The following is a 24,727-nucleotide window of genomic DNA, read 5'->3' on the forward strand; positions in this document are numbered from 1 at the left end:
ACCCAATAAGAAACTGGTTGGGTGTGAGAAACACCATATCTTATGCCATTGTTATATCACGAGCACATCTTGCTTGGCACATTTGTAACGGAGAATGCAGGATCTACATCTGACTAAGATTGTTGCTAAGTTTTCCCTCAGCAGCCTGCATAACACATTGTGTTTAACCTTGAGGAAATGCTCGGCTGTCTCCCAAAGGTGCTCTACCCTTTAACAAAATAGGTATGTGTTTTGATTTTTCCCACATCCTTGTCAATACTCCTTATCTTTTGCGTCATTGCTACCCTAGTAGGTAGGAAAGTATCTTGTTGTGGTATTGTTTAGCATTTCCCTAATGCCTAGCTGTCCTGAGTGTTGCTTATTAGTTATTTGTGTATCTTCTTTGGAGAAACAGCATTCAAACTCCTTGCCTATTTTTAATTGAGCTTTTTTTTATTGTTGAGTTGTAAGGGCTCTTTGTGTATTCTGGATATCAAATATAAGATCATTATAAAATTTCTTCCATCCTATGGATGGCCTATTTACTTTAGGTAGTGTCATTTGACACAGAAATGCTTTTAATTTTGATCAAGTCCATTTTATCCATTTTTCTCCCCTTTGGCTGCTTATGCTAAAGGTCATGTTCAAGAAATTGTTGCCTAATCCCAGGTAACAATTTATACAATAAGTATGTAGAAATCAAATCTACACCTGTGTGTCTTCTAAGAGTTTTCTAGTCTTAACTGTTTCACCTGTTTTTAGTTAGCTTTGGTATATGGTATGAATTAGGGGTCCAAAAGCACTCTTTTGCATTAGGATATCCATTTGTCAACACTATTTGTTGAAAAAACTGTTCTTTCCCTGTTGAAACGTCTTAGCATCCTAGTGAAAAAAATGATCTAGTTATAGATAAGAGGTTTATTTCTGGATTCCCAGTTCCAACCCATGACTTCCATGTGTATTCTTATGCCAGGCCATACTCTACACCAGGAAGCTTTGAGCACACTTGGAAGCAGGCCAGGGTGAGCACTCTGCCTTTGGTCTTGGCGTCCAAGGGTGCTCAGGCTATTGTGGTTTGTTTGTAATTCAGTGTGAGTTTTGGGGTCAGCTTGCCCACTCCTGTAAATAAGGGTGGATTTGCCAAGGATTGCATGAATCTGTAGGTAATCTAGGGAGCATTTCCATGCTAACAACAGGAAGTCTTTGAATCTGAGGAGATAGAACAGCTTATGTTTATTTAGCCCTTTTATAAATCCTCCAGTGATGTTTTATAGTTTTTACATGGCAAGGTTTGCATTTGTGTTAAATTTAATTCTAATTGTTTTTTTCTTTGCCATATTATTGCAAATGTGATTGATTTCATCTTGATTTTTTTTCTTGCTAGCGCATATAAACACAACTAACTTTAGAACATCACATTTGCATCTCACAGCCGTACTTTATTTGCTCTTGTTTGTTTTTTCTTACAAGATCCCAATCTGTATGCACTTTCATTTCTTGATCTTTTTTATTGCTTCTCCTTTACAGCATGCACCAGCGTACTAGTGTGGTTGATGATTAGACATGAGGAGACTGGCCAGCCTGGCAGCATTCTTGCTCTTGGGGGCGATTTACTCAGTGTTTCTTATGGAGCATTATTTTAGCTGAGTACCATGATAGCTGTGGGTAAGGAGTTTACAGAGAACTATGAATGTTTGTTGAATCTTATTCAATTATTTATGGTTTTGTTAGTTTTTTTCTTTTCTTTTTTTTTTGTTATTTTGTTTTATGAGACAGGGTTTCTTTGTGTAGTTTTGGTGCCTGTCCTGGATCTCGCTCTGTAGACCAGGTTGGCCTGGAACTCCACCTGGCTCTGCCTCTCGAGTGCTGGGATTAAAGGCATGCGCCACCGCCGCCCGGCCTTGTTAGTTTTTTCAAAAGCTTTATTTTGTCAAATGCTTACTAAAATGTATGTCTTTATTTTTAATTTACAAAATGATAAATCATATTAATTTATAAATTTATGTTGCTGAATTAACATTAATGAGTCAAATCCTACTTGGTTATAATATGTTATCTAAGAGGATTTTTTTTTTTTCAACCATAACCACAAGGGATTCTGACCTGTGGTTTTCCTTCTCGAAACAGACATTTGAAAATTTTCCATGAAGGTGGTCTTGCGCTCATGAAGTCTCCTTGTCTGTGTTCATGGGGCGTTAGAGCTGTGTCCTCCATGTCTATTAGGCTTTGCATCATAAGCAATTGGGCTTATAGTTTTCTTTGTGGAGAATTTTCAACTATAAATGAAGTTTCTAAATGGTTATCAGAAATATCTTTGTATATATTTACAATTCTGTTGATATCCTTTCAGAATAGCCTCTGTTAACTTTTAAATCAACCAACTTGTCTTTGTTTCCGTCAGGCAGGCTGTCTGTCTGTCTTTCTTGACACTGTTTCCCTGTGCATCCTATGTACTCTGGCTTAGAACTTGCCATGTAGCCCAGGCTGGCCTTGAACTTATTACCTTCTTACCTCAATCTCCCATGTGCTGGAACCACAAGCGCAGGATGCCACGTCCTGTCCAGTATTTTATCTCTTGTCCAGCATTAGTTTGCTCCTCATTAGCAACCTCGGCTACTTAATGTTTTGTGCTTCATGGCTGCCTTCTGTATGCACCTTCCTCCTGTAGCTTTTGGCTGTGTCCAGGATACAGCACAGAGACAGAGATGTGAAAGGGTGGATCTCAGATTAGAATGAGGACCCTAATACCTCACACAGGATTAACTGGTTTTTCCAGAAGAGGAGATGGTAAAGTAGAAGTAATATTTGAAGAAGCAATAGCCAGTTGTTTTCCAGGATCAAAAGCCACCAATATACAATTTGAAAACCCCTGACAAGTACCAACTAGGTGAGATGGGAATAAATCTGCTTTTTTGCCTCGTGGTGGTAAAGCCCTGAGTGCTGAGGACAGGCAGAGCCACCTTCCAAGAAATGAGTGGCATTATTAGCCTTGCATATCCCAGGAAGGGACCTGAATAGATAGCTAACACCTTATCGAGTGGGAGGAAGGTATCTGCTTGGCATTCCATTCTTTTTTTTTTTTTTTGGTTTTTTCGAGACAGGGTTTCTCTGTGTAGCTTTGCGCCTTTCCTGGATCTCGCGCTGTAGACCAGGCTGGCCTCGAACTCACAGAGATCCGCCTGGCTCTGCCTCCCAAGTGCTGGGATTAAAGGCGTGCGCCACCACCGCCCGGCGGCATTCCATTCTTAATGAATACATCTTTCAGGAACGAACAAGCTAAACACATTCTAATACAGGTAACACCAGAGATAATTTGATAGCTACAGGCCTTTAGCAAACGCATTTCTGCATGTTCCATTTTAGGAGGAAGTCACATTGTCCCATAGCACAGTTTGAAGTTAAGGAGTTGGAAGCAGAATTATGTAATTTCGACCATGGGGCAAGTGTCCTCTGGAACAGCCACAAGTGATGCATCAGGAAATGCCCACTGGTCAAGAGTGGAGCAATGAGGGTCCAAGGCCCTGAGTTGTTTAAGTGACGTGTGAGGCTATTAATTAGACTGTGACCATCTAAGGTCTTGAGCTAACTCTAGGATAGAAAGTAAGAATAAAAAAGTATGTAAAATAGTGGAGGAAAATGCAAAACAAGGCAAGTTAAAAGACCCCTACAAAGAAAATACAATATAAAATTTTAAGTAAATCCAGATATATCAGAAACCTCTACAGATATCAAGGGGCTGGGTAATTTGGAAAGTTTTATGAGTGAATTGTTTCCTTGAATAGTGAGCGTCACTGTGCTGAGTTGGGAAGATTCGTTTTCATCCTTGGGTTACCTGAATGCCATCAGGACTGTGCAGGGACTTGCTTGTCATGTCTCTTTCTGTGTCCCATGGAAGTCAGGGTCTCCTCTCAGTGTTCCCTGCTGCTGCTCGCTCCCTTTTGCCTCCACACTGAGCCCACAGCCCCATCATGTAACTTTCCACTTTGTTCTAGAGCAGTATTGTTCTCTCTAAAGGTTGTATGTTAGGTCTAGATCTGGACAACGTTTTCTACCTTTAGAAGTATGTGTCCTCTTGTGAACAGTCTGAAGTCCAGGCCTGGGACATTTAACCTGGCGATTACTGTTTCCTTTCTCTTCCCTCTAGTGGCATATTTCACACTATTTGTTACCAGCATACTGATTTCCCAGAGGGTATTTCTTTGTTACCTGGTGAAGTTCGCATTTTGAGAGTGCTAGGTGCTCCCCGCGGCCTGTCACTGGGTAATAGTGTACAGTCTCTGTTGTCCCATGAATGCTGAGTGCTCACTGTGGCCTCTTTCTGGGCCATGACACAGACTTGCAGGTGGGTATGGGTGCTGTGGGATGTGTGGTGTCCCGTGTCTAAAGGATGCCCTATGACTTCCCTCCTTCTCCGTGTGGTACTGACACTGCTGCTTAACTAGGAAGGTTCCAGAAGGCCTAGCTACTTTCCATGCAGTAGATTTTCCTGCACCTGCCCACAGTTACACCTGGTTTCTCTCTATTTGACTTTTTCATGGAACCTGCTGTTATTCCTGACATGGGCTTTTCTTGACAATTATCTGTAGATTCTGTTCCTCATGCTTCCTTCCTAGATAATGTCATGCCATTGAATGATGGGAATGCATTTTGAGAAATGTCTCATCAGGTATTTTCTTTTTTTCTTTGTTCAAACCTCATCCAATACATTGACACATCCTGGGTGGCATGTGTTATGTCATCTGAGATGGCCCTTTGGTCATCAAGGTGTACAAAGCTGGTGCTGGTGTCACACAATCGACTGCTTACAGGAAGCTGTTTTTCTATGTAGGACTATACTCTAACATAACAATACATGCATGGTGAATATGTAAACCAGTAACATTGTCGTATATCATCATCAAATATGTATTCTACATATAATTGCTGTATTGTTGTATGTTCTTCTGGGACCACACTCATGCATGTGGTCCATGCTCAGCTTAAATGCCATTATGTTTGTTTTTCTTGCTATGTAACAGTCCAAAACTGTTCCTTAAAACAATACTTACATATTATCTCACATTTTTTGTGGGCCAGGAACTGGAGACTGGGGAGAGGTAGTTCCCACTTGGGCCCACTGTAAAGCTATGTGTGCTAACTGCATCTTCATGGAGGCCTGCCTCTAAGGGGGCTTCCTCACAGACTGTGGGATGGAGGTCTTGGTTCCTTCAGGCTCCACCATAGGTCTTGGTGACTGCCTTTCCTTTCTTCATGGCCATTGCATGCTCTTAAAGGGAGGGACCTGAGATGGAGTGCAAGGAGGTATCATGGCGCTCCATGTGTTCATCCACAGTGTTCCTTCTGTAAGTTTGCCCTGAAGTGAGGCCTGTTGTCTACCCTTTTAAGGGTAAAATGCTATAGAACATTTATGGAAATGTTACTTTTATTTTATTTTATTTTATTTATTTATTTATTTATTTATTTATTTATTTATTTATTTATTTATTTTTTGAGACAGGGTTTCTCTGTGTAGTTTTGGTTCCTGTCCTGGATCTTGCTCTGTAGATCAGGCTGGCCTCGAACTCACAGAGATCCACTTGGCTCTGCCTCCTGAGTGCTGGGATTAAAGGTGTGCGCCACCACTTCCCGGCGGAAATGTTACATTTTACCGCCACTTCATTCTCATAAAGGAATTCCTCAGATTTTCTGTGGTCTGATAAGAATGAGGTGCCAGGAGAATCCATATCCAGACTTTTCAGGGGCCTTTGCTTGTCTGTCTCTTAACTTCTGTGGTTATTGTCATAGACTTTTCTGGCAGCTCCCTTCCTGCCCCCCAAGGTATAAAAAGACACTTTAGTGTGGTGTGCCCAGTATTGCTCTGACATGCACCTCTTTGAGTTCCCACACCGGGTGTCCTGGGTGTGATGACTGCACCAGGGTCTCAGGCTGCCCTCTGCTGGACACATAAGTGTCCCACCACAGGTGCAGTGGCTTGTCCTTGGCGGGGTGGTCCTGTAGAACTGAGCATTTGCTATTCTATCTGTTGCAGGGATATGCTCCTGTTTGTCATTTAAGTGATACATAGAATGAATGATACCTTGGGAGGCCTGCCCAGCCCCTGGCGTAACACTCCTCTGAGAGCTGTGAGGTCTGGTGGAAAGAGCAGCCATTTCAGCTGCTGGGTACTGAGAACACTGTGCTGCAGTGCAGTTCCAGGTGGACACGTTGTGTGAGAGAGACTGAGTGTAGACAGTTTGTTGTTTATTCTTTTAATTTTATTTCCTTTAAGTGTAGAGAAATATTTAAAATACAAATGCCCAGAAGCCAAAGTTACCTGAATAGAAGAGGAAGAGAGGAAGAGCATTCACAGAGGAGCCCTGATGGGGAGGTGGAGGCTTGGGGTTACTATTCTACTGCCTTGTGCCCCATTGTTAGCACTGTTGATGGACCTGGCCAGGGCTCTTGACTGGATGTGCGTTTTGAGTTAGGCAGCACCATATGCCCAGGGCAGCCCCAGGCCAACCCAGCCCTGCCTCCTCTCTGCCTAGCATCTTAAGATGCTGTATTCACTGGTGCTGTGGTCTTGGGGAGGTGACTGGCCCATCCTTGCCTCCTCTCTGCCTAGCATCTTAAGATGCTGTATTAACTGGTGCTGTGGTCTTGGGGAGGTGACTGACCCATCCTTGCCTCCTCTCTGCCTAGCATCTTAGGATGCTGTATTCACTGGTGCTGTGGTCTTGGGGAGGTGGCCAACCCAGCCCTGCCTCCTCTCTGTCAGGCATCTTAGGATGCTGTATTCACTGGTGCTGTGGTCTTGGGGAGGTGGCCGACCCAGCCCTGCCCCTCCTCTGCCTAGCATCTTAGGATATTGTATTTGATGGTGCTGTGGTCTTGGGGAGGTGGCCAACCCAGCCCTGCCTCCTCTCTGTCAGGCATCTTAGGATACTCTATTTGCTGGTGCTGTGGCCTCCGGGAGGCTTAGTCTGGTCACCAGTCTTGCTCAAGATTTGTTTACTAGAGGATAGACTTGATTTTGTCTTCATGAAACAATTACTTTAGCTCCTGGTAACATGGGATACTTAATACAGCATGGCTTTTATTTCTGAAATAAATGAGGAACAAGTAGCTTTGTGTGGAAGTGTGAAACTGGCCACTAGGCACCCTTTTCTCCTCCATTAAGGCCATTGCTTTTGTGATACAGTGTCAGGAGTACTGGTCCTGGCAGCCCAGCCATGCCAGTGGTATGCTTCCCACCTCTCTCTACTGACCCTCTCGTCCACCCAGCTGGGGCAGACCTCCTGCAGAAGGGAGGGCACACAGCTGTGGTTAAGAGTACATGGCGGGACCAGCGTCAACTACCTCAGGGTGTTTTCGTGCTTTTCATTTAAATAGAATCATAGAATGTCAAAAATAACTTTACAATGTTTTCTGTTTGTCACATTTTGGCAAGGGAAAGAGTGGTGTCATCATTCTGTGTGCTTGCTAAGTGATAATTACAAGCGCGGAGACAGATGTGGCTTCCTGGGAGCCAGCAGGGCCATGCCAGAGCTTCTTTGCTCCTGGAAAGAGGAAGTGTGTGGAGCACAGCCTTGTTGACTATGACAGTGGCCCCAGAGGCTTGGAGCTGAGGAGGTAGGGCAGCTGTTTCTGGTCCAGTGTAGATAATGGGGACTGGGCCAAAGAATGGATTAAAAAAGAGGCCATGCACGACCGAGGGTCCACGTGCAGTGGGGACCAAGCATGCCTGATGACGTGAGGCCAAGTTAAAGCCCTGAGTGAAGCCACTGATGGACCATGCTGCCCCTGAAGAGGAGGCAAAGAGCACAGTGCGCATTCCAGATTCAGAGTGGGCAAACTGGCATTGAGCCCTTGCCTGCACCAGGTCATATGGGTACACTGATCACATGCTCCAGCCCCCATGGAGCGTCAGGAAGAAAGGCTTTGCTGTTTAAGCTACTTAAGAATTTTGTCATGGCAGCTGAACAGATGAAAATGCCCCTTCCATGAGTTATGCACATTCAGGAAAGCAGCCTGCATTTGCCTAATGGGCGCAGTCCCTGCAGAGATAAATGATGCTGTCCAGTCACTTGGAGGCCAGTTTCTTGTGGTTGCCAGGGCTTTGCTTAGCCTGAAAATGGCTCCTACTCACTTTAGGTCCCATAGTTAATTAACTTGTGGATTATTTAGAAGTGGTTTAACAATTTTTAAACCAAGTGAGAAGAACAACACATAATTAACAGCAAAACCAAAAACCAGATGATCAAACGCGGGCTAATAGCACTCTCTGTCTCGCTCTCTCTTTCTCTCCTTCCCACTTCCCCCAATACAACTTTGTAACCTCACACAGCTCTGTGCGGTGATTACTTCTCTATACCACACACTGATATATATATATATATATGTGTGTGTGTGTGTGTGTGTGTGTGTGTGTGTGTGTGTGTGTGTGTGTATGTATATATACATATATATGTATATGTATATATATATATATATATATATATATATATATATAAAAAATTCACACTACATACAATCCACCTCTTTAGGGTGACCTGTTGTCATTGGCATCAAGTGTGTCTGTGGTTCATACAGCTTCCACATCTGTAAAGCCCCAATCTCTGACGGGCTTTATTCACTAAGTGTTCACTTTCAAAGTTCATCCACGTTGTAGCATGTCTCAGAACTTCATTCCTTTATATTATTTATTTTTGTAGCTCTAGAGATTGAACCCAGGGCCTTGTGCATGTTATGCAAATAACTACATCTTAGCTACATCCCCCTACCTCTATTACTTTTTATGGCTGAATAATAATTGTGGAGATACATCATATTTACCTTACTCCATTTTTCTGTTTATGGATGTTGATTTTTTACCTCTTTTTTGGCTGTTGTAAATAGTGCTGCTATAAAAATTCCTGTATGGTTTTTTTTGGGGGGAGGACTCGGGGAGGGGGTAAGGGGCACTTTCAGTTACCTGGAAATTAAATTAAATGTGGATGTGGCAGTTCCAAATTTAACTTACTAAGGAACCACCTGACCTCCATAGCAGCTACACTATTTTATCTTTGTAAGGTGAAATTGTTACCCCAGTTTAATAGATGAAGGTCTAAGAGTGGGGAATAGAAATAGAATAGTGGGGAGCCATCAGTTGTAAAGTGAGCTCCGTATGGCTCAGTGACCCATTGAGGGCCCTGGTCCTGCTTTGTACCAGTTAACACTGCAGGCTGGAGCTAGAGGTCGTTGGCAAATGACAGGGAGAGGAGTGCCATGCCAGCTCTTTCAGGGGTCAGGAAGAGGGCAAGGAAGCCATGAAAGTGGGCAGCATGAAGTGAAACAAGGTTGTCTGGTTGGTTTTTGCCTGGGTGAAGATATGGCCTGTGGTCTTGGAACTGGTACTATGGTCAAGTGTTGGCCAAAAGCCAGGGCACCAATGTTCTTCCTCCCAAGTGTGGCGGTTTCTGTTCCTTATGGTTTGTACCCTCCACTGCACTCTAATACCCAATACGGACTTGCCTTTCCACCATTTGTTGAGACAGCACCCATTGATATGGGCTGTTCTGGCACCAACAGAGGCCAGCCATGCTGTTAGCCATGTGTAGCCAACTGTCACCAAAGCTCTGCATTGTGACAAGGAGCCTCCCTGATGTTCTGAGCTCAAACACTTGAGATGGAGACTTCCACCCCTGGCAGACTGACTTCTGAAAGCGTGTCGGACTTGATACTGTCTTTGCACCTTTGTGCCGCTGCAGGCATTTCACTGCACAGTGAAATCATTAGCAGAGCTGTTGCAGCTAGCGTTGCGTCTGCAATGCAATCCTGTTTCCTCATGGGTGGCTAAACAGATGCTGCTTAGAAAATTTATTCACAGTTTCGGTGTATCATGATCGCATCCGTGGGTGATGGTCTCCAGGAGGTCCGTGTGGATTTAGTGTAAATCAACAGTACCACTTTTGTAAGTTGTGGAAACCAACTTGTTTAGCAAAGGAAATATGGAAGATGGCTCCCAGCACTCCTGTTCAGCATGGGCATCATGTGGGATGCTGGTGGATCAGCATTTGGTTACTTGTTCTAGCCCACTGCCATGTCAGCCCCGCCTAACTGGGGGTGGGACTCAGGGCTTTTAAAGAATAGGGCATGTAGGTGGAGGAGCTGGATGAGGAGCGTGCTGTCATGCTGTGGGCAGGGAGCTGGGCATCTCCTCATCAGCTGCTCCATGGACTCAAAGGGGCTATTAGTGTTTGAGTACTCAGCACAAGAGGCAAGCTGGTGTAGAGTGCTCCAGAGAGGTAATGTTCCTGTTTCTCTGCCAGAATATGCTTGGAATTGGGGGTCTGACTCCAGCGCTGGCCACCACGATCAGCCCCCAGCAGTGCTTAGCTGACACAGTATCATCAGAAGCCCAAGTTCCAGGATCCCAGGAATGCTGCTGGGGCACTGGATGCCTCTTGTTAGTTTTCACAATGTCTTCTGCATTTGTTCTGTGACTATAGTTGAATAGAAATGTCTCTGCAGTGGTTAAGGTTAGGAGTGAAAGTGGTCGCTTTAAGACTGTACCTAGAATTCAAGCAGCCATGTGCTCATGCTAGATTTGAATGTTCCCACAGGTCTGCCTGTATCCCCTAGTGTGGACAAACGCTGGGCATTGACTCTGAAGTGATGGGAATGATGGTTACTTTCCTCACATGGACTCCTGCTGGCAGTGCATTGTTTAGTTCAATTCCTAGAACCATGGCTTTAGGTTGGTACAGCATTTCCCCTAACAGGTGGGAACCCTCGTGCAGATGCTGTAGGCACCTTCTCTCCTTACTCTGGGCTGGAATGCGGGTCACTTGCTTTTACTTCATATGGTACCAGTCTCTTGAGTTTTCAAGTCCTGTGTTTCTTCTTTCTACTCCGTTATCTGGCTGGCAGTCTCTGTATGAAGGGCTTTATGGTGTGTGTGTGTGTGTGTGTGTGTGTGTGTGTGTGTGTGTGTGTGTGTGTGTGTGTGTGTGTGTGAGAGAGAGAGAGAGAGAGAGAGAGAGAGAGAGAGAGAGAGAGAGAGAGAGAGAGAGAGAGAGAGAGAAGCAGAGAGAATGGCACTTGTTACACAAGTGCTATAAGTGAGGTGTTACATCTCTCAGGAAAGCTTATCACAGCCTAGTGGTTCAATCAAAAGCTCAACCAACTAAAACCTGCACCTTTCTTGTTAGAGAAACACAGTTTCAGTTAATTCAGTGAGAAGAACAGAAAGAAAAAAGAAATTGTTCTGGCCACAGTTGTCCTTATGACTTTCTGGAGGTGCACTCTGAGCTCTGCTGGAGGGCACGTATTCCTTAGTGCCCTTTGAGCACAAAAGAGGCTGCAGGAGGCCCTTCAGGGGGATGTCACCAAAGGGAGAGGGCCACATACCTCCTCTTGGACATCCTCCATTGGATGAAACCATGCAGTGGAGTCTCTGCTCTCTAGCTGACAGATCAGTGAGCGAACACTAAGAGACAGAAGAGAAAAAGCAAGCAACATTGGTGATTGTTTTGTTTATAAATATATGGGGTTTTTTTTCCTAATTTTTTTGTGTGTGATTTTTTGAGACAGGGTTTCTCTGTATATCCCTGGCTGTCTTGGAACTCACTTTGTAGACCGGGCTGGCCTTGAACTCTGAGATCCACCTGCCTCTGCCTCCCAAGTTCTGGGATTAAAGGCTTGTGCTACCTCTCCTGGCTAGGAAGAAAGAGTGAAACTTCCTACTTTCTTAAATGCACTATATTTTGATCATATTTTCTCCCTTCTCCCAGCTCCTCCCCTCCTTTATACCTCACCCACTTGTGTGTTTATTTCTCTCTCTCCTTCTTTAAAAAAAACCCACAAAATGAAAATTAAAAACAATAAGTCAACATGTGCCAAAACAAACAAAATGAAATAAAAAGTAACCCCTCAAAAAAACCCCACAAAAACCACATAGTCTGCTTTGTGTTGGCCAACTACTCTTGGGCATGGGGACTACCCTGAATGTGGTTGATATACCTAGTGAGACACGTTTGGAGAAAACTTTTTCCTCTTGCCAGAAGCTACCAATAGCTAATATCTTCTTGGATAAGGCTGGGGCTCTGTGTCCCCTTCTCCCTCTCAGCGCTGGGTCCCCATCTGGCTTGAACCTGTGCATGTCTTGTGTGGGCTGCCATAGTGTTTGTGAGTTTATATGCACATCAGTCCTGTTGTGTCTAGAAGTTTCCTTGGAGTCCTCCATCACCTCTGGCTCTCACGATCTTTCTACCTCCTCTCTGCATAGGTCACTGAGTTGGGGTGGTGATGGTGGTTGATGAACTCATTTCATTTCTGACTGAGTGCTCCAAAGTCTCTTGCCATGTACATTGTCCAACTATGGGTGTGTGTTAGTTCCCATCTACTGCAAGAAGAAGCTTCTTAGATGAGGGATGAATGAGGCACTGATCTGTGGGTTTAGCAGAATGTCGTCTTAGGAATCATTTTATTGCTATGTTTCTTTATCAGAGTAATAGTAGTGGGTTTCCCCCTAGGCCCATGATCTATTTAGACTCAAGTTTTTGGCCACTTTCACAGTGTCAGGTGTGGGTTCTATCTCATGGAATGGGCCTTAAATCTAATTTAAAAAGTGTTTGGTTACTCCCATAACTATTGCACCAGTGTATCTTTTAGGCAGCTTACTGTTGTAGGTTGCAGGGTTTGTAGCTGGGTGATACTGATTGCCTTTATCCTCTGGTACCAGCACTCTGAATGTTAGTCAGTAGGGGTGAAACTTCTAGTTGGGCACCAGTTAGATTTCTCCATTTTCAATGACTTAGTGTTATCTTCATCAACAAGGCCTTACCATAAGGTTATGGAGAACAATCAATTCATTGGCAATGGTCTGTGATTTTGAGGTGGGGGGAAGTCTATGGGACCTCTTTTACCAATGACTCAACACTGGCACTGGGGGTTTTGCATGGTGGTATAAGATGTCTAGTTGGGGCATTGTATCTCCTCTTACACGGTGACTCTGTTTAGATTCCTTTCATCTATGTATGGAACTTTAGGGTTAGTTGTCCCACTCCATAGTCCCCGTTATTTTATTTCCCCTGCCCCATCCCTGGTCCCTTACTAGGTACCTAGCCTCATTGGCTATTCAGATTGTAGCATACATATCAAAATCCTAAAAGTTAACACTGTGGTTCATTTATTTATTTATTTATTTATTTATTTATTTATTTATTTATTTATTTATTTATTTATTTTTGCACTTCATTGAGACTTGATGTTATTGGAACTATTTTGTTGTGTTTTGTTTTTAACCTATTGTTATTTGGCATTCCTACCCCTTCCCTTTAGATTGCCATCTTGAGGGCTTTAATCCATTTGTTGAGGCTTTGTTTTCTGAAACACATGAAGATTGTTGATTAAAATCGGTTCATTTTGGCCGGGCGGTGGTGGCGCACGCCTTTAATCCCAGCACTCGGGAGGCAGAGCCAGGTGGATCTCTGTGAGTTCGAGGCCAGCCTGGACTACAGAGTGAGTTCCAGGAAAGGCGCAAAGCTACACAGAGAAACCCTGTCTCGAAAAACCAAAAAAAAAAAAAAAAAAAAAAAAATCGGTTCATTTTATTTTGTACATATTTCTGAGCATATGTGTTTTCTCTCTCTCTCTCTCTCTCTCTCTCTCTCTCTCTCTCTCTCTCTCTGCTTTTTTTTCTCTGTGTGGCAGGCTGTGCTCACGTCTTCTGTTGTTTCTCCCTAAAGGATATGTCTATTTAGATCTTATTTTTGTCTCAGTGTGTATGTGAACATTTTAGATAGGTGCTCTCAAGTTTTGTCTAGGTCTTTTTTACAGGACTTCAGACATACAGGCTGTTTAGTTGGGCTGTGCCCCATACCTGCTCGTCCCCCTCATCAGCAGCTACAAAAGGGTGTTGTGAAGAGGCTGTGTGACCTTTGGCTCCTATGAACACTCGTTCTGTTGGGACCAGTATCCTCTGTTTTCCCTGTACCACCCAGCATCTCCCATGTCTGCTATTTCATCGCGTGTGCCTTTCAAGGATGCTAGAGATGGTCCTGGAGACTCTTACCACCCACATCTCATGGTTAGAGCTTGAGGGGCCAATGCTTTGTTTGCCTGATTTCTTTGTTTCAACTCAGTAGAAATTTGACTTTCTCCCTAAAGTCATGACTAAGGGCAGAAAACCTGCTCTTACCTTTTCTGTTTATTACTGTTCTGGAGGTGCTAGCAAGTTCAATATAGCAAACATAGAAATAAGAGGCTTTGGAATTGGAAAGGAAGAAGCAACCCCGCTTTTATGTTCAGCCAACATGCTGTCTATATAACATCCAAAACAAACTACAACTAAGAGTAAGTTTAGCAGGGCTAGAGGATGCAGGGTCAACCTTTAACAGTCAGTTGTCTGTCTCTTTCCTAGTCACAAACTCAGTGTCACATAGATGGCCCTACTTAAACCCTGTGGGACACTAAACGAAACAAAAACTAGAAAATATGTGAAAGATTTTTTTTGTTTTAACTGAAAATATTTTTCATATCATATCTTCTGATCACAGTTTTCCCTTCCTCGTTTCTTCCCAGACCCTCCCCCTTCCCCACCCATCCAACTCCACATCTTCTTTTTCTTTAGAGGAAAACACAAATAAAAGAAACAAACTAGAATTTAAAAAAAAATGCACAGGAACCCCACCCCCTCTTCATAAAAACACAAAGTCAGAAACCATAATATACAAGTAAAAGATGCAGGATACCACGCAGTGGTAGAAGGACTCATGTCTTGCAAAGCCTCACAAGGCAACAGTGCCATAGAGAAAGATCCACTGAGCAGGGTATAGGTGTGGAGGGGTGATCACACACACACACACACACACACACACACACACACACACACACACACACACAGAAGGCACAAAATATACAGAACAAATGAACTGTATTGAAAGCTGCAAGAGAAATACCAAGTCGCATACAAAGACAGAACTATCTGAAAGAAAACATCTGTCTTGAAGACAAAGTAGAAGAATTAGTATTCTCAACCAAGGACAACAATAAAAGTTTTAGAAGTACAAATGAGGGGCTGGAGAGGTGGCTCAGCGGTTAAGAGCACTGACTACTCTTCCAGAGTTCCTGAGTTCAATTCTCAGCAACCATATGGTGGCTCACAACCACCTGTAATGAGATCTGGTGCCATCTTCTGGCCTGCAAGGACACATGCAGACAGAATACTGTATACATAATAAATAAATAAACCTTAAAAAAAAAAAGTACAAATGAACATGCAAGAAGATTATTTGGGATACAATGAAAACACCAAATTCACAAATTATGGGCATAAAAGAACTCCATGCTCAGGTCATAAAAGCATTTTTAATACAACCATAGTAGAACATTTATTAAATTTCCGGGGGAAAGAAAGGCTCAAATACACAAGTAACAACATACCAAAACAGATAAGACCAGAAAAGGAGCTCCCAGGTTATAGGGTTTATACACTAAATAGGGCCAGCAGATGGCTTATCATGGAAAAGCATGATGATAAGCCTTGATAAACCTTGAGTTTGATCCCTGGGACCCATGCAGTAAGAGAGAACCTACTCTGTAAATTGTTCACTGACTTCCACAAAACACCCTGACATGTACTTGTATATGTGCTTGGACACTCACAAACACAGATACATGCAACTTAATTTAAACACCACTCAATATACAGGCAAAAGTATATTGGGAGCTGCAAGAGAGAAACACAAGTCACATATAAAGAGGACTCATCAGAACAACATCTGATTTGTCATTAGAAACTTTAAAAGCCAGAAGGGCATTGAAAAGTGTATTTCAAGTTCTGAAAGAGCAAAGCTACTGACCCAGATTACTATATCCAGCAAAACTATTGTAAATTTTGTAGAAAAAAAATTTCATGATAAAAGCAGGCTAAAGGAATTTATAACTACTAAGCCAGCTCTGCCAGATCATGCTGGAAGAAATTCTTCACTTGAAGAGAACGATACACACATTGAAGAGACTCTGGGGGCAGGGGACTATCCTAGAACAGTAATTAAATGAGGATTACGAAAACATGAAATACTACAAAATCAACCAAAATGACCAGAATCGATACATATTTTTGTAATAATTCTGAATATTAATAGTCCTAATTTCCCAGTTCAAAGATATAGACTAGCAGATTGGCTTAAGAAATCATATATATCTATTTGATGCCTTCAAGAAACACACACCTCACTATTGAAGATAGCTACTAGCCTAGGGAGAATGATAGGAAAAGGTGCTACAAACAAATGGAAATAGGAAACAAACAAATCTCACTGTTCTAACATTTGATAAAATAGACATCCAATCAAGAGATAAGGAAGCTCACTGGTCAAAGGGACAGTCCATTAATATACCCACTGAACACAGGTGCACACAATGCGACAAAGCAAGTACTAGATATAAAATTATTATAGATTAATTGCAACATATTAGTACTAGGTGGCTTCAGTACCTCACTGTTAGTAATATACAGGCCATTCTGGATATAAACAGAGAAACATTGGAGTTAAATGATACCATGGAGCAAATGAACGTAACAGACACCTACAGAATTTCCATCCATGCACTACAGAACACACATCATTCTCACAAGTCTATGGGACACCCTCTAAAATAGGTCATATATTTGGACACAAACAATGTCTCAATAAACACAGGAAAAGTGACATGACTTCCTGCATTCAATCTGACCACAGTGGAACAAGCTAAAAACCAACAGAAATAGAAGCTACAGAAAATTCACAAACTCACGTTGATTCAACTGTACGGTATTGAATAGTGATTGAGTTACTGAAGAAATCAAGAGAGAAATTTAAAAATTCCTAGAATTGAATGAAAATGAAAATACTACACACCAAGACCCATGGGATACAATGAAGAATTAAGAGGGAAGTTGATAACTCTAATTGCCTACATTAGGAAATCAGAGACATCTCAAATAAATAACTTAATGATGCACCTTCTGCCTTGGGGAAAAAAAAAAGAACAAGACAAACCACAATGCAGTAGATAGAAATAGTTAAGTTTAGGGAGGAAGTTAATAAAGTAGAAATAAAAAATAAAAAGAAACATACAAAGAATAAATGCAACAAAGAGCTGGTTTTTTGAAAAGATAAAAAGATCAACAAATCCTTAGCCAAACTAACCAAAAGAATGAGAGATGAGTCCCAAAACAATGACGTTAGAGATGAAAAGGGAGACATTATAACATATACCAAAGAAATTCAAAATAGGAGAGTATAAGAGAAATGGATTTCTAGACACATATTACCTAATAAAATCAAAATGAGACAAATAATTTGAACAGATCTATAACAAACAACAAGATTGAAGCAGTAATTAAAAAACTGCTCTACTAAAAAAACTTAATCCTAGAGGAGTTTACTGCAAAATTCTACTAGGCCTTTAAAGAAGAACTAATGCCAATCCTTTTCAAATTATTTCATAAAATAAATGAGTTTGGAAACATTCCTTCCTTTCTTATGAAGCTAGTATGGAGCACATTTCAATACAATAAAGGCTATCTATGACAAACCTACAGCCACCATCATACTAAATGGAGAAAAACGTGGAGTGTCTCCACTAAAACAAAGGTTTCCACTCTCTACTCTTATTCAATATGGCACTGTAAGTCTTACCTACAGCAATAAGACAGGAGAAGCAAATAAAAGGGATATAATAGGTAATGAAATAAAAATAATTCTTGTTTCCAGATAGTATGAGCCCATACACGAGACCCTAAAGATTCTACCAGAAAACTCTTAAAACTGAAAATTCCTTCAGTAAAATAGTAGGGTGTAAAATTAACACAGAAATCACCTTTACTATATATGAAAGACAAACATACTGAGAAAGAAATCAAGGAAACAGCCCCATTTACAGTAACATAAAAAATAAACAGAATGCCGCCACCACCACCAGCCCTGTAATAAGCCTAACTTAGGAAGTGAAAGATCTCTATAAGGAAAACCTTTACACACTGAAGAAAGAAATTGAGAAAGACATTAGAACATGGAATTACCATGTTTATGGATTGAAAGAATTAATATTAAAAAAATAATTGTATACCGAAACAACCTACAGATTCAATGCAATCCTCATCAATATTACAATGCACATAAATAAGGGGAAAAAAACTTTAAAAATTCATCGGGAAACAAAAGACCTTGTGTTTTAGATTTGTTTCTGTTGTTATGATATAAACACCCTGACCAAAAGCAACTTGAGGAGGAAAGAGGTTTTTTTTTCTTATGCTTTACACCCATTCATCAGGGGAAGCCAACACAGGAGCTTGAAGCAGAAACCACAGAGGAATGATGTACTGAATAGTTCCCAGGCTCATGGTCAGCTACCTTTCTTATATAACTCAGGCCCACCTGCCTAGGGATGGTACCATCCACAGAAGGCTGGGCCCTCCAACATTAATGAGCAAATAAGAAAATACTCCATAGACATTGCATGGGCTGATCTGATGAGGGAATATTTGAATTGAGATTCCCTTTCCAGGTTTGTGTCAGGTTGACAGCTGAAGCTAAGTATGACATCTTGGATTGTCAAAGCAATCCTCAGCAGAAAGAATCTGAGGTATCCATATTTCAAATGGTTTCAAATTATACTACAGAGCCATAGTAATAAAAACAGCATGTTATTGGCACAGAAGACAGGCATAGAGGTCATTATAAAAGAATAGAGGACCTGGATATAAGCCCACACAACTTCAGCCTCTTGAGTTTTTTTTTTTTTTTTTTAAAGATTTATTTATTATGTATACAGCATGTATGACTGTAGGTTAGAGGAGGGCACCAGATCTTATTACAGATGGTTGTGAACCACCATGTGGGTGCTGGGAATTGAACTCAGGACCTCTGGAAGAGCAGTCAGTACTCTTAACCTCTGAGCCATCTCTCCAGCCCCGACTCTTGAGTTTTAACAAAGATGCCAAAAAATACACATTGGGGAAAAGATAGCATCCTTAACAAATGATTCTAGGAAAGCTGGATATCTACCTGTATGAAAAGGAAACTAGAATCCTTATCTCTCACTCTTCATAAAAATCAACTTTAAATGGATTAGACTTTAATGTAAGACGTGGAACTTTGAAATCATTAGAGAGTTTCTGAATAGGACTCCAGTTCCTCAGAATTGAGATCAATAGTCAACAAACAGAAACTCATGATAAAAGCTTTTGGATAGCAAAGGAAGCCATCAGTGAGGAAGAGACAGCCCACAGGATGGGTAGCTGTACATCTGATAGAGGATTAATACACAGAACTCCAAAAACTAAACAAGGAAACAACTCAATTAAAAACAGACTAAGGAACTGAACGGAGTTCTCAGAAGAAGAAATACACATGGCCGATGAATATTTTTACAAGTGTTCATCGCCATTAGCCATAAGAAAAATACAAATTAAAAGCACTCTGAGATTTCTCTTATGGCAAGAGTCCATCTCATCCCAGTTAGATTGGCTCTCTTCAAGAATATAAATAAATGGGGGTTGAAAAGATGGGTCTGTGCTTAAGAGCACCTACTGCTCTTGAGAGGTTCAGGGTTCAGTTCCCAGCATCCAAATAGTGAGTCACAACTGTCTAGTTCCAGAGGACCTGGCACATTCATCTGGACTCTACAGACATCAGGAATGCATGCAGTACCTGCATATGTTCAAGCAGACAAACACTCATGTACATAAAATAAAAAAAATATTTTTTAAAAGAAAAAAATAGATGCTGGCAAAGGTATGGAGAAGGGGAATACCTATGCACTGTCAGTGAGAGTATAGACTAGTGCAGGCATTGTGTAAATCAGTGTGGAAGTTTCTCACAAAACCAAAAATTGAGCTTGCATACGACCCAGGTATACCACTTCTGGCCATTTCCCAAAAGGACTACATATCCTACCACAGAGGTACTTGTACATCCAAGTTTATTGCTACTGTCTTCACAATAGTAAGGAAATGAAATCAGCCTCCACCAACTGGTGAGTGGGAATGGAAATGTACATAAACATAATAGAATTTCATTCAGTCAAAAAGAAAAGTGAGATTATGAATTTTGTAGGAGAAATTGATAGAACTGGAAAATACATTAAGTGAGGTAACTCAGGCTTAGGAAGACAGACACTGAATTTTCTCTCTCATATGATGGCCCTAGCTTTTAACTTTATAAGTCTGTTTTTATATGGAAGTGAGTATTCGTAAAGCCTAGGAAACTAGGAAAAAGGGGCCTATGAAACAGGTAAAAAGAATCTTTAAGTTGTGTGAGTGGTGGATTGTGTAGAAAACATGTATAAAATTGAAAGAGGGGATTCTGGGAGTGGAAAATTCTAAGCGGGCACAGAAGTGGGGAGATAGGGGAAGTACAAGGGATTGTGGTGGGAGGGGCATCCAAAATGAATGATGTAGGAAAAGGTCATAAATTCTGATACTTGATAAGCTAATTGAAAAGTTAAAAAGGACTTGGAGTGGATGTACTTTAAGTGTGTGGGCAGAGCTGCTCCTAGAAGCCATGTGTTAATAAACAAAAATCCTAATGTCATGGGTGGGCTATTCTCCTATGAGTTATGGTCAGGGATCTCCTGAAGCCCCCCCCCCCCCCAATATAGCCCAATGCTGTTGGTTGCCCACTAAAAGTAGATTGTAAGACCCTGAGGACACAACATGCCTTGGTCAGAGGACATAGAAAAATCAGGCTACAACTGGGCTGGAAGCTTCCTCCCTGCTCGCTAGCTCTCATAGTGGTGAGAGCTTTTCAGGCTGCTGAGGAAGAGTTACCGTCAACAGTCTTACTCAGCTTGGACTCTGCATGCAGCAATACCGACTGGCCGAGCCCACTGGTACAATAGTGGCAGGTCTGTTATATGGTAACCAACAGCTTTTTATTTATTTATTAGTGTTGATGCCTGCTCCACAGGAGGGTATTCATGACTGATACTCTGAACCTGGTCAAAAGCCTAAGGCTGGGGAGGTAACAGGCCTTAGTGAGGAAGCTATTGCTATTAAATGTGCCTGTCGAATGCCTTCTAAGCAACTGTGTTTATGACCGTACCAAATTGGTGTTGATGTCAGCCTTGATCAGCGAAGCTTCCTTTTACACAGCCAGCAGTAACTGTAGAGACCCCTAACTGGTCCGTGGACTGAAAATAAATGGCTATTGAATTCCTAGAAGTGGAAAATCTGTGTCTCCCCTCTAGGGTCCAGAGAATGCAGCAGAAGGGATGGAAAGAATATAACATCTGGAGGAAATTGGGGTGGGGTAGCAATATGGAACATTGACATCTGGGTATAACATGGCCGCTACACTCTTGAATTCCTGGTACAAATCTGAACAGGATTGAATCTGCCAGTATCTTGTCTCATGGGAGCTACTTCCGCCTGAGGGTTTATATTCAGTTAATGGTTGATGGGAGGAAACAGAGACAGTTTCTCTAGTAGTGTAGCCACTGGTTAGGTGCCCATGCTCCTGCAAAGAACCCTAAGGAAACTACAAGGGGGTGGGTGAGTGAGATGAAAACGGAAGAGGGAGCTAACTGGGAAGATGTTTATTGGCAGAGGAGGAATGGGAGCGAATATGATTGAAATACATTATATATGTGTATGGAAAGTTATAATGAAACCCATTATTATGTATAACTATTATATGCTAATAAAAACATTTTAAAAAGATGTAACGGCTGTTATGCCTAGAAGACAGCATTCTATATAACACCAAAGAATAAGATCCTCTCCATTGACTGCTGGGTACAGAGCAGGGGAGGTGTCCTAGACAGGACTTAATGGCTTCGTTTTTCTCTTCTGTCATTATGTTCCACAAACAGTAGGCTTGGCTAACATACATCAAATTGAGGTACTTACAGCCCTTCAGAGATGTGTGGTTAGATTTCAAAGATGCATTTCTGGGCTCACTGAGGTTGCAGACTGTTTTGAAGGTCAAGTTAAGGAGTGACCAAAGTGGACTTTGGGATGCAGCTCTGGTAGTTATGTGCTGCAGGCAAAGGGCTGGGGAAAAGTGAGGCTGTCCAATAAATGCTTAGTACCAGGAATGGACAGGCGGCCACACCAGGGTCCCCAGTGTCTCTTTATTGGGGTGTACTGTGAGCCATAGGACAGTGTCTGACAATTGCTGGTGGACGCTATACCTAATTTCTGTGAGCTCCCCAAACTGAGAAGGGACTGAAAGGGGTCAGGTGGGTTATGGCCTGTGTGCCTTCATATTATTGGCCTTGTCAGGTTCCTCAGGTAATGTGACGCTTCTCCCTTGCTTTTTGGTAGATGGACAGTCTCTCCTCGGGGAGCAGGTGGGCTGGCAGGACAGGCGTCCCCAGGCCGGGAGAAGGAGGCGCTCCCAGGTACTCTCGTCCACCCCTGCTGGTGACTTGCCCACCCAGCCCCCATCCTGTTCCAGACAATGGCCACCTGTGACCCTGCCTGCCTTGACCTGCTTTGCCCACCTGTGCCTGCCTGTGCCTGACCTCAGCCCAGAACTCCCACCCTTCCCACCCCAACTTAGGACTGGTCCTGACTTCTGGTTCCTGCCTTGCTTTTCCACTCTGACCCAATTCCCAATAACCCCCTCCTGCCCTGTCACATCACAGGGACATCAAGAAGGAGCTGTGCAGAGCCTGTCAGTACTGCCTGCTTCTCGTCTATTTATTTTTCTTCAGGGGTAATTTATAGCGGAGCGAAAACAAATGCTTCTTTCTAAATAATATGGCCTGGGTTGATGGTGACTGTTACTTCTCGTCTACACAGAATGTTGGTAATTCTTTACTTGCATTGTGGTCATTTTCATCAGTTAGGAACAGTGGAGGTAGTGGGAGCTTGCAGAGTAGCACTGACCTGAGGAGTGATTATAGGTGAGGCTGGAGGAATTGAGCAGCTCCAGGGTCAGCAGATCAACAGTAACCAAAGTGGGCTCTATGCCAGGCTCTGAGCAGACTTGGGACATATCTACAAGTGAGCAGCCCGGGCATGTGTTCCTAGGGATGGCTGTCCAGGGTGGACTTTGCATCTGAGAAAACCAGTGATAGATTCAGAAGATGAAGGGAAAGGGTGTAAAGGAAGGGGATCAAGAGGAAATGAGTATGTACATACATGTGTGTTAGTGTAAGTGTGCATGTAATGTACAGGCACACAAGTATATATGCTTATACACATATTAGTGCCTGTGCATGTAAATGTGAGTTCACATGGGTATGAATGGGCACATATACACATGGGTGTGGGTGTAGGAATGCATCTAGACACGTTTATGTTTGTGCACACATGTATAGGAAGGTACATATGTGTGTTTTTGTGCATGTGTGATAATGTTTATGTCTGTCTATATGCACATAGTTGTGCATGTGTGTGCTCCCTTGTGTATGTGTGTATGCATGAGTGCGTGTGTACATATAGCTGTGCACACACGCACTTGCCCCACTTGAGGTGACATTTCAGCAAAGGTGAGAGAGAGGGAGCTGCAAATGAAGAGCAGCCATGCAGAAGAAATGGCCAGCAGGAACGTTTAGAGTGCAGCAGTGCCAGGGGCCAGCATGGCCGGAGGAGAGTGAGTGTGGGGCATATTAGCTCTGAGAGGCAAGTGTGGGTCCCTGCAACGTCATCCAGCCTGAGCGAGAGCTGTTGATGGTGCAAGCAGAAGAGAGACCCGAGCTGACGGTTTGTTACAAAGTCACTGTGGCTTCTGGGGAGGATAGACTCTCAAGCGACCCAGGGTGTGAGGAGAGACCAGTTAGGAGACTCGGCCTGGGCACAGGTGAGAAGCAGTGGTAGGTAGAACCACGTGACTAGAACAAGGGCTTGCGCCCCTTTCCATTATCTGCTGAGTGTATATGATTGTTCTTTGTCCTCAAGTGTGAAGTCCACTCTGGATGGCCATCTCTGGGACAGACCCCCTCACCTCCAGGGTCACTGGTGCATCTGCCCCAAGCCTCCCCAGAACCTGGCACAAAGCCCACGTTTGGCTACTGTTGACTTCCTGATTTGAGGTAGCAGCATAAGGCTTCTCATGACTGTCCCAGTGTGAGGCAGGATCTCTAAACAGTGAGAAGCAATGTCTGTGACAAAGGACTTGAAGAACCACCAGGCTCTAGGTGAACAACAGGGAGACCATCAGCACTGATGCAGAGCTGAGGCGAGACTCTCAGGCTGAGAGGCGCCTGGCAGAGAAGACAAAGGAAATGTGGACTTATGCTTGGTCAGCAAATCCGTGTATTGCTGCTGACAGTATGGACCATTGGTAGACAGAGGAGAGGCTCAGCCCTGGCCTGGGAGGTTCCAGCCTCTGTAGAGTAGGGAGGCAGAGGAACAGACAGGGATTGAGCTGGAGTGAGACTAGGGAGAGGAGGAGCCGTGAGGCACATCAAGCAAGCAGCCTCACCTGCCAGGGTGAGAGTGCGGACTCAGCACAAAAGTCTGGGGAGTCATAAGCAGTCTTGAGCTTTCTAGATTCAGGGAACATAAGTGAAGTGTGTAAGGGGTGGTGGTGATGGACTGGAGCTGTGACTCCATGGATAAGAGTTCCTGCTGCTATTACAAAATACCAGGGTTCAGTAACCAGCATCCACATGGTAGCTCACAGCCACCTGTACCTCTAGTTCCAGGGACTCGGATGTCCTCTTCCAGCATCCTTGGGCATCGCATCCATGTGGTGCACAGATATACATGCAGGCAAACACTCACAAACATGTAAAACAAAAATAAATAAAATGTTTTCTTTAAAAAATGGGTGAAGGTGGAGTGCAT

The 24,727-nt window shown here is 42.9% G+C and overlaps 1 protein-coding gene across 9 annotated transcripts in view; it reads left to right on the forward strand.

The window, feature by feature from the left end:
- The window catches only part of Pcbp3 (poly(rC) binding protein 3), a 204,004-nt gene that overhangs the window by 96,505 nt on the left and 82,772 nt on the right, over nucleotides 1-24,727 (forward strand). Inside the window, exon 3 of one of the 9 annotated variants that reach the window (XM_052744606.1) lies at nucleotides 22,256-22,332. The exons of the other annotated variants lie outside the window; for them this stretch is intronic. The gene's annotated coding sequence lies outside the window, so the exon portion shown is untranslated. The remainder of the gene's footprint in view (nucleotides 1-22,255; nucleotides 22,333-24,727) is intronic. 9 annotated transcript variants of the gene reach the window in all.

Source organism: Peromyscus californicus, unplaced genomic scaffold (genome assembly GCF_007827085.1).
Source record: "Peromyscus californicus insignis strain IS unplaced genomic scaffold, ASM782708v3 Scaffold_19__1_contigs__length_69161282, whole genome shotgun sequence".
Classification (NCBI taxonomy): Eukaryota; Metazoa; Chordata; class Mammalia; order Rodentia; family Cricetidae; genus Peromyscus; species Peromyscus californicus.